General features: G+C 32.8%; 1 long non-coding RNA gene across 1 annotated transcript in view; it reads right to left on the minus strand.

Annotated features, from left to right (window-relative positions):
* The window catches only part of LOC125615527, a 115,538-nt gene extending 107,005 nt beyond the window's left edge, over window positions 1-8,533 (minus strand). Inside the window, exon 1 of the long non-coding RNA XR_007346136.1 lies at window positions 8,279-8,533. This is a non-coding gene — a long non-coding RNA (uncharacterized LOC125615527). The remainder of the gene's footprint in view (window positions 1-8,278) is intronic.
* Between the last annotated feature and the right edge of the window lie 2,601 nt (window positions 8,534-11,134).

Genomic DNA, 11,134 nt, shown 5'->3' on the forward strand with positions numbered 1-11,134 from the left:
AAAATTTAAAAAATGAAATAATGACAAATCTAAAAAATAATGATTTTTTAAATTTTAGGATTGAGCAAATTTTCCATTCAAATGTAATTATAGAATTGAAAATTCTAATTATTTGTAAAATATAAGATATTTCAAAGGATAGGGGAATCTTACATGATAAAATATCGTGTATATTTCTATGAACCAATAAAGAAATATTTTAATCTGATTCTATTTATGTTTTCTGACAGAAGAAATGTAAAAAGCAGAAAAATCATTCTGGGAAACACAATGATACATTTATCCGTTGTTGAGGGTAAAAATACAAAGTGAATTTGAATGATGCCTCTGCTCTGACCCAATATCCCATTTCCAAGGAGTACCTTGTTTTACAACTGAGCTTGAACCAGAGTATCTGTGAGACTAAGATACTTCCTATTCACTTTTAGTAATGAAAATTCTGTCCCCTTCTGCAACCTGTACATTTGGAAAAATGAGAGTTCATACTCCATTTGATTCAAATGTATGATATGTCAAGATCATTGTATTGTCATGAACAACTAATAAAAAAATCCAATACCCATGTTTAATCATAAAGCACTTGCTTCCAAATATTGCTGATGCTAACTGGGCTTCTACATGGGCTAAATGCAATGCTTTGGTCAAAAGAATAGACATCCTAAAAGCATACATCATAAAAAGCAACATTAATGAATTGATGATATCAACTTTGAATCATATGTACAATATTTTTTCAGTTATATTAAAAAAATAACACAGACCTGAATTAAAATGTTACATCTATGTAAGAAAAGATAAGTACTCAAAATGTAAGAATGTTCTACTAATTAAATGAAAATAGATGATCTGATAAAGAAAAAGGATTATGAATAATTAGGGAGGAAAAAATGCAAATGGTCATAAATTTGAAGAAGTGCTCAAACTTGCCAGTAATTATAAAATGCAAATTAAAGCAAGATACTATTTGTACTGATCAAATTAGCAAAAAGTCTTAATGAAATCTAGTATCAGTTAGAATGAAATGAAATTTATATTCTGGTGAAATATAAATACCAACGTTGAAGTATAATTCACAATATCCAACAAAATTGAAAGTATGAAGGATTAAATATGTGATTCTCAATCATAGGCAGTTTTATCCCCCAGGAAACTTTGGGAAACTGCTACAGATATTTTTAATTTTCACAACTATGAAGGTGCTACTGGCATCTAAGGGTAGAAGCCAGGGATGCTGCAATCATAAAACACACAAGATAGCATCTCACAACAAAGAACTATCTGACACAAAATGTCAACGGCACCAAAGTGAAAAACTCTAGTTTAATGTATAGAATTTCTACCTCTTTCTCTGTCCTCTGTGCAAAAACTTACTTAGCCATAAGGCGATATGTAGAAGAGTTTTTAAAACATCTATATTGAGATATAATTTACATGTCATAAAATTCACCCATTTAAAGTGTACAATTCAATATTTTAGTATATTAATAGATGTGTAGCCATCTAAGTTTGGAGCTTTTTTGTCACCCCCAAAAGAAATGCCATATGCTTTAGCAATTGCTGTCTGTTTCTCTAGCTTCCTGGCTGTAGGCAAACTTTAATTTACTTTCCATTCTCTATGAATTTACCTACTCTGGACACTTCATACAAATGGAGTCACACAATTTGTAGTCTTTTGTGACTGCCTTCTTTTAATTAATACATTGTTTATAAGGTTGATGACACATCAGTTCTTAATTATTTATCTTGTGCAGTGCTGGAGACTGAACCCAGGGGCACTTTGCCAATGAGCTATATTTCCAGTCCTCTTTTTGGGTCTGTTTTTGTTTGTTTGTTTGTTTGTTTTGAGATAGGGTATGGCTAAGTTGCTGAGGCTGACCTGGAACTTGTGATGCTCTTGCCTCAGTCTTTGGAGTTGCTGGAATTGAAGGTGTGTATAACTGAGTCCATCCTTTATTTCTTTTTCATTCTGGATATTTTGTTGTATAGAATATCACATTTTGTTTATCTACTCATCAATTGATCATCATTTTGGTTGTTTGAACCTTTGGGCTGTCATAAAATGCTGTTATTCATTCAAGGATCCTTAATGTAGTATCATAATATAGTAGAAATCTATTGAAAACTTATTAGATTATTTCTATTATGTTACTTTGTTTCTGAAAATATGGGTCTTATATATGTAGAAGCATTAAAAAGTAAAATTAGAAAATAACCAAAACTAAATAAAATATTCTACATTCATCTATTAAAACAGAGCATTTTAACAAAATAAGCAAAACTGTCAGGCATCAACATTATCATTAACTACATTATGAAGGAGAAAAATAAAGCAATTGGAGGGGTTAGTGCTGCTCAGTGCATTTGTAGGTGAATTTTTTTTCCCTAATTCACAAAATAGTGGAGGAAATAGATGCCACCTTGAATAAAACTTTTATCAAAGTTCATTGGTAACTATTACATAAAATTTTTTGTTCTACCTCTTATAATAGGTATAAAAATATTATTTACTAAAAACATGCTTTTGTTAGGGAACTTTAATGGGAATTTTAAGCCCTAGAGTGCCTTTGACTTTTCTGTTATTTCCATTTATAGTGGCAACTGCATACCTGATTTTAATTCTGATATTACCAAACTAGGACATACAACCAAATCCTTAAAATAACCATAAGGTGATATGTATGAAGGTTTTTTAACACATAAAAATATTTTTTTTCTAAAAAGAGTTGGACATTTTACACATTTACTTATAACATTTAGGTAAAATGCAACGAAACAGTAAAAATATAATAAGTGATACAATTTATTTGCTCATAAAGCAAATGCTTTTATTTCAGTAAGATTTCCTATCATTACTTTTATATGTCTCTTAAGAAAAGTCATTAAATCAGTTAAATATCATGGTTCCATGGTAATCAAATGCAAAATATATTTTTCTCTTATTTATGATCACTTTAAAAAATTCATTTGTTATTTTAGGAATAAAAATTGTGTTTCTCTTTCATACTTAATTTTCAATTTTGCAACAAAGGGTAGCAATAAAAATCAAAACCTATTGATGGTAATAACAAACCTTGATTTGGTTTGAATGTGCTATTCAGGAGAAATCTATTGAAAATTTTTCAGATTACTTCTATTATATGTTACTTTGTTTCTGAAAATATGGGTCTTATATATGTAGAAGCATTAAAAAGAAGGGAATAGAGAAGCCCAAAGGCAAATAACACAGGTAATAATTATTCATCCATTTGTCTATATGCTTAGAAAAGGAGAGCTAATGTGAATATTCATAATTTTAATGAATTTATATATTCTTTAATTCATAAAACACTCTTCTGCCTGCTACTGAAGTAACCACTTTTTTTTCTTGAAATTTCTTTACTTTCTAAGAGTACAATGAAAGAAACCTAAGGTAGTAAAAAAAATTGTTTACAAAGTAAGTTGTTTTTTTGTTTTGTTTTTGTTTTAAATTGCCATGTCCCTAGATAACTCACTTGCAGAAATGTTCTGGATCATAGCATATGATTTCTAGAAGCTGGGGATCAAGATTTAAGAAGTAATTAGGTGCTTGTATACTCTAATCATTTTCTTCCTTGGTGCTGAAATGAATATGCCCTATTTAGTTTTTCTATTGCAAAAATAAAGACGAGAGGAGGGGTAGGGAGAGAGGGCGGAAGAAAGAAAATCATAAATATATAGCTTCAGAGACATGGAAGAGAAGAGTTAAACCTCTATTTTCCTCTTTCTAGAGAGGCTTTTGATGGATAAATTCTCAAATAAATAAGGCTATCAAACTTTTGAAGGCATATATAATCAAAGAATTTAGAAAAAAGCATTAGACAGAATTCAACATTGCTTTGTGATTAAAAACTCTCAACAAATTAGATATAAAAGTAATGTACCTCAACATAAAAAAGTCTCACATGAGAAATTCACAGCTAACACCAGAATGGAGAAAAGGGGCCAAGGGGAGGGAGGAGACGAGGGAAAAAGGAAACACTGGTAATTAAGATTGTCCAAATATATTGTTATATTATGTGCACATATGAATATGTAATGATGAATCTCATCATGTATAATTATAATGCACCAAAAATATGGAAAACACTCCTTAGTGTCCATAAGGAAAAATTGTTATTTCTTAAAAATTTAGTAAAACAGTGGAAGAAAAAAAAGATACAAAATCTGTTGCATTTCTACATGTTAACAATGAACTATCTGAAAAAGAAGTTTAAAATAATAATCTCATTTACTGTTTTATCACATAAAAGTAAAATTAAAATACCAAGAAGATAAAGATCTGTACTCCAAGAACTCTAATAATATTGATATAAAAAAATTGAAGAGATGAAAATAAGTAGAAAGTTACCCTGTATTCATGGATTAAAATAATTAATATTATTAACATATCTATATTACTCAAATTTAAGTACAAATTCAATATAACCTGTCAAAATTCCAATAGTATTTTTAACAGAGTAAATGTTCTAAAATTTATGTATAATCATGAAAGTCTCTAAAATGCCAAAGTTATCTTAATCAAGAAGAATGAAGCTGAATGTATCATGCTACCTGATTTCAAAATCTACTACAAAGATAAAGTAATCAAAATAGCATAGTTCTTGGATGATAACAGATAAACCTTTTTAACAGAGTAAAGAGCCCAGAATGGAATCCACTTTTACTGACAAAATGATCAAAAACCCACAAAAGGGAAAGGACAATGTCTTCAATGGATAGTGTTGGAAAAACTGGATATCTACATACAAAAGAATAAAATTGAATCCTAATGACATACCATTTTCAGAGATAAACCCCAATGTACTAGAAACTGAAATGTAAGATCTGAATCAGTAAAACTAGTAGGAAAAAAAACCCACAGGGAATAGTTTCCTGATATTCGTATAGGCAATAATTTCTTAATCTGACACCAAATATATCAACAAAAGTAAAAATGATAAATGGGATTGCATCAAACTAAAAAGCTTCTGAAGCAAGTAAAAGAATATTCTGTTGGGGGTGGCAAAATGGGCAAAAGACCTAGTAGACATTTCTCAAAAGAAGAAATGCAAATAACCACAGATATATGAAAAAATGTTCCACATCACATCATGAGATACAAATTGAAACCACCATGAGATTTCACCTTATATTTGTAAGAATGACTTATTAAAAAGCAACATACAAGTGTTGGCAATGATGTGGATGAAAGCGACTCTAATGCAGTTTTTGTGGTAATGTGAACTGATATAGCCATTATGAAAAATATTATATAAAAATATAAATATATTATAATATTATGAAAAATATTCCTCAGAAAATTTAAAATAAAAATACTCTATGACTCAGCAATATCACTCACGGTTATACATTCAGAGAATTAAAATTAAGATGCCAAAGAGGTATCCATCCCATGTTCATTGCAGCATTGCTCACAATAACCAAGATATGGAATCAACATAAGCATTCATTGATGGATGAATGGAAAAAGAAAGTATGCTACACACACACACACACACACAATGGAATATTATTCATCCTTTAAAAGAAAGAAATCCTGTCATTTGTGACTGCATGGATAAACCTGAAGGACATTATGCTAAGTGAAGTAAGCTAGGCACAGAAAAACAACTATTATATGATCTCACTTATATGTGGAATCTAAAAGTTGAATTCCTACAAGCATAGAATAGAATGGTAGTTGGTAGGGGTTAGGAGGTAAGGGCTAGAAGAAATGGGGCAATGTTGATAAAAGGGCACAAAATTTTAGTTATTCATGATGAATAACTGCTAGAGATTTAATGTATAGCCCATGACTACAGTCAATAAAACTAGTCTGTATATTTGGAATTTGCTAAGAAAATAGATCTTAAATATTCTTATTTCAAATGTAATATTGTCTTTATGTATACCAAAACATCATCTCATACACTATAAATATATGGAGTTTAAAGTTTCACTAATATCAACAAAGTTGGGGAAAAAAATCCTTATAAGAAATGAAAGTGTATCAGGTAATCATAAATCAAAAGGGTTATTTGAAAGAAAACAAGTAAACCTCTAAACAGAAAAAAATGTTCTTTATGCTTTGGTGGGGGGCATTCCAGGAATTGAACTCAGGGGCACTCAACCACTGAGCCACATTCCTAGCCCTATTTAGTATTTTATTAGAGATAGAGTCTCACTGAGTTGCTTAGCGCCTTCGGTAAATTGCTGAGGCTAGCTTTGAACAGAAGCAATCCTCCTTGCCTCCGCCTCCCTAACCTCTGGGATTACAGGTCTGAGTGTGCCACAGAGCCTGGCCATCTTTATGCTTTTTAAGAGAAATATTTTTTTATAATAAATTTTTTCTACTATGTGGAACATGTTATGTAACTGTAGATTCTCCTTGATTTCTTTAATTCTAATCATCTCAGAATCGAAATTTATCTTTGCCAGTATATGATGTTATTATTTTAGTTCTACATAAGATAAATGGTTATTTTAAGCAGCAAACATAAAAAATTGTAATGAATAAAGGTAAAATAGTTTCTATCCTAATTGCTTGTATTACCTAGAATTTGGAAATCAAAATGATAATTTTTCTACCTATTGTACAGTTTTTCTTTAATACAAAAAAAGTAGATTATAAGTTGACTTTTAAAAGAGATCACAGATAGTGTTGATTTTTACAGCTAAAAGGAAAATCAATACAAAGCTCAAAATTACTAGGATTTTTTTTTATATTACATTTTCTGTTTTCTGAAAATAAGGCAAATTGGAATCCAAGCAAAAGCATCCTTAAGCATTAGTTTCTTTTTTAAATGGAATAAAATCACAAAAAGTAAATAGTGACAGAGCAAAGGGTTTACTAAGGATGATTTTTCTTGATTCATAATCTTCTGCAATTAGTATGACCTAATTAGGACAATTCTTGCAAAATCATTATAAACATATATACTGTGGAAATTCATAACTGCCTGAAACTATAAAAAAGGAAATTCTTTAGTTCTAAGTCAGACAAAGCTTGGTTTCAACTTCTCCCTGCAGGTGATCTCACATACCATCCAGTACAGACAAATCTACAGTTAAGTCTGTAAAGCTAACCTTCCTCAGGACAAAGAATTTTAAGAACACAAGTCCCTACTCACCAGAGTAAATATCAAACCAGTTTTGCTGCTTCTCTTGACTCTGACTTCGTTTTTCAGTGTTGCCTTTTTTCCAAGCTAACTTCCATATTATCCCAGTTCACTAGATGTCTACTTCATTTCTTACGTCTTAGCCTTATATTTTAGTACCTATCTGACCCTCTGCTTTACTGTCACTCACTCTTTCCTTGGAAATGAGATTTTCCCCCAGGCCCTGGTGAAACACTACTGCCCTTCACCTTCCAGAAGACTGTGAGATACTGCATATGTAGTTGGTTTTTCTTTCCTTCTTTTGGAAATATCTCACTGGTATCAAGCTCATGAGATAAGGAAATGGAAGGCATCAGCAGGTGGAAAATGGACATTTTCTCTGTGTTCGAGAACCCAAAGAGAATGTATAAAATAAGAAATACTGTTGAAAATAAAAAATCTAAGGGTTTCCTTCTTCTATCTTTACTTGAATCATCTTTAAGGGAAAGGGAAAGAAACAGAATGTACTAAGTAAGATAAAGAATGATGAAGAAAAGTTGAAGCCCACATACAGTAAGGAGACAGACATGATATCTTGCTGGAATCAAACTCAATGTCAGAAACAGGATCAATAACACAGGATACAAAATCTAAAAATTATAGCCAGGACTTAACAGTGGTTTGGATCTTAAATGTGTACCAGAGGGACATGTGTTTAAGGCTTAACCCCCAGCTTGGTGCTATTGGGAGGTGATGGCATCTAAAGAAGTGGGGCCTAGAGGAAAATTTTAGGTCATTGAGGGTATGATCTCAGAGAAGATGTGAGACCCAGGTCTCTTTCTTTCTTTTCACTTCCCCTCCATGTTTATTTCACCACACACTGTATGTTATAATGTGCTTTAGCACAGGACCAAGTGCAATTGAGCAGCCAACTGACTCTGTCTGAACCCCTAAAACTGTGAGACAAAAATAAACCTTGTTTTCTTTGTAAGTCCATTCATCTCAGGTAGTTATAGTAATGGAAAGCCAACACAAGGTCCCTCGGCATCAGACTTATAATAAGCTGCTCCTCAGCAAGGTAACAAAGGAGCCTCACTGAAACACAATAAACTAAAAAACAAACAAATAAATCAATAAATTCATAGAGCTACAGAATGTCTTAACTTGACCTTAAGAAATAATACCTTAGAGTCGCCAGCTCAGGCCACCAACAGAACATAGCAGGAAGTGCAGGACAAAGAGATGCATAGCCAGCAGATAAAGAAACTTAAAAAATAAAGAAAAATCGACTTAGGGAAACCTGTGGTTTACACAGGAAAGCTGATTTTAACCGGCACAGACCTGGTAGGGAAAGCATCTCAGTGAAAAACAAATCCAAAGCGTCCTGCTGGGGGCCAGCGTTCTGTAGTACAGGCAGCCCTCCGTGGGCAGCCTTCCGCTAGTGCATCAGGGAAAGCCCTCCCCCATGATGGTGCAGCGTGGAAAGTCTTCCGAGAATGTGGAACGCAATAGTAGATAAGGAAATGATCCCATGTGCTGAAGGCTGTCCTCACACAGCTTGCACAGCTGTGAACAGAGACAGGAGACTAGAAACTCATAAAGGAAGTTACCAGCAGCTGATAAAAATATTCCCAGAGGGTGCCTGAACCAGAGAGGCTGAATTATGCACAAAGAACATTTTATCTGGACTATTCAGCCTCTGTATACCAAGGGAGAAAAATCGCATGATTGATGGCACCCCATAAAAGTTATTGTGAAGATGCTCACTGAGGCCACACAGTGCTCTAGGGTGGATGCTGGCAATTCACATCCATAGTGTTGAAGATGAAACCTGTGGAGGCTCATTCCCTATGCCTTAAAGTGGATTTTTCCAGAAGCCCCAGAGAAGAGATCCAAAAGCCCAACAGAGATAAGAAGCTCCACACCACTAAGGGAAGTGGACCAGATCCCAAATACACACCCAAAGAATTCCAAATCCCAGTTAAGTCCAACTGGAAATAGCAACCTAAAATTCTGTGTCACCTACCTTACAGGATTACACAATTCATCAGCACTCCCCAGTCTATCCCCCCAATACTGGGAGATTGGAAGCTGAGTGCCTCTACAACCAGCTGTCAGCTAGGTGAGGAACACAAGGACAGGGGCCAGAAGTATAAAGCCAAAAATAAATATAAAGATTTTAAATCCCTCCCTCCCAACAGATTTGACCACTACAGCAGGAAAAACCCCTCTATCTTCATTAAGATGTGTTTTTTTTTTCTTTTTTTGTCTTTTGTCTTGTTCTTTCTTTCCTTCATATTCCCATTTTTTTACTCTTTTTAAATTTTAATGTTTTCTTCAATATTATTTCATCATTGTATTATTCTACACTTTTGTTTCATTATGCATAATTTTTCTGTGTTTGTGGTTGTGTATGTTCTCACTGTATGGATAGATTTGAATATATATATATATATATATATATATATGTATATATATACATATATATATAGAGAGAGAGAATTGTAAATTTGGGGGGGGGGAGATTTGTTTGCCTGTTTTTTCTTGTTTTCAGAGGTTTTGAACTTGCACATCAACTGAGATGGTTTCTTCTTTCTCTTTTTAACACACGTGCTTTTGTTTGCAGTTATCTTTTTTGTTCTGGGACTTCTCTTTCTTTTTGAGATGTAAGTAGATGTCAAGGATAGGACCTGATGTCCCTATCTGATTGTTCTTCCTTGCATCCTTGTTGTTGGTTTGGGTTTTTTTCTCCTCAATTTTTTGAGTTAGAGTAATATTAAAGGTAGATGGGGCTAGATTTTGTGTGGGGTGAGATTCACTGTTCCTTGCTTAAGATGTGAGTATTTCTTAGGAGCAGGAGAGCTGCTATGTAAACTTGAAATGTCCCAATCTTTCCAACCCTCTATCATGAAGGGGAGCCAGGAATAGCACTAATATCAGCAGTAGATGAAGAGCCTTAAGATAAATGTTTGAGACCTATTTTAATACCTAATAACACTTATTGTCACCTGTATAGGAATAATGGCAACATTAAATAGCAGTAGTAACATTAAAAAACTGAACTAGATTAGGCATTCAAGAGCAGGTATCTACTATGTGGATTAATATCCAGAATACACAAAGAAATAAAAAAATTAACACCAAAAAACCAAGTAACCCAAATCAATAAATAAGGAAAGAAAAAACTAAACAGAAATTTATCAAAAGAAGAAACACAAAAGGCCAATAAATACATGAAAAAGTTTTCATCTCTAGTAATCAGAGAAATACAAATTGAAACTCCACTAATATTTCATCTTACTCCAATCAGAATGGCAATGATCAAGAACACAAATAATAATAAATGTTGGCAAAGCTGTTGGGGAATAGGTACACTTTATTGTTGGTGGAATTGCAGTCTAGTCCAACCACTCTGGAAAACAATATGGACATTCTTCAGAAAACTAGGAATGAAACCACCACACGATGCATCTATCCCACTCTCTGGTATTTTCCCAAAATATCTAAAATCAGCATACTATAGTTATACAGCTATCTCATTTATAGCAGCCCCATTCACAATAGCTAAATCATGGAATCAAACCAGGTGTGCCCATCAATAGGTGAATGGATTAAGAAATCATTATATATATATATATATATATATATATATATATAGAGAGAGAGAGAGAGAGAGAGAGAGAGAGAGATACTCAGCCATAAAAACGAATAAAATTATGGCACTTGCTGGTAAATGGATGCAAATGAAGACTGTCATACTGAGTGAAATAAGCCAAACTCAGAAACTCAAAGGTCAAATGTTTTCTCTCATATAAGGAAGCTAAATAAACTAAAGGAAAGGAGGAGGGAAGGATAGGACATCACCAAGATGTAGGGAAGTTCAGTAGTGTAGAAGAAAATTGAGAAACAGAAAGGAGGAATGGGAAAGGGATGGCCATGCAGAATAATTTTTTTAAAAAAATCATGTTATGTGCATATAAAAATATGCCACAGGATATTTTACCTTTATGTGTAAGTAAAAAGAATAAACTAAATATAAA

Source organism: Marmota marmota, unplaced genomic scaffold (genome assembly GCF_001458135.2).
Source record: "Marmota marmota marmota unplaced genomic scaffold, marMar, whole genome shotgun sequence".
Lineage (NCBI taxonomy): Eukaryota > Metazoa > Chordata > Mammalia > Rodentia > Sciuridae > Marmota > Marmota marmota.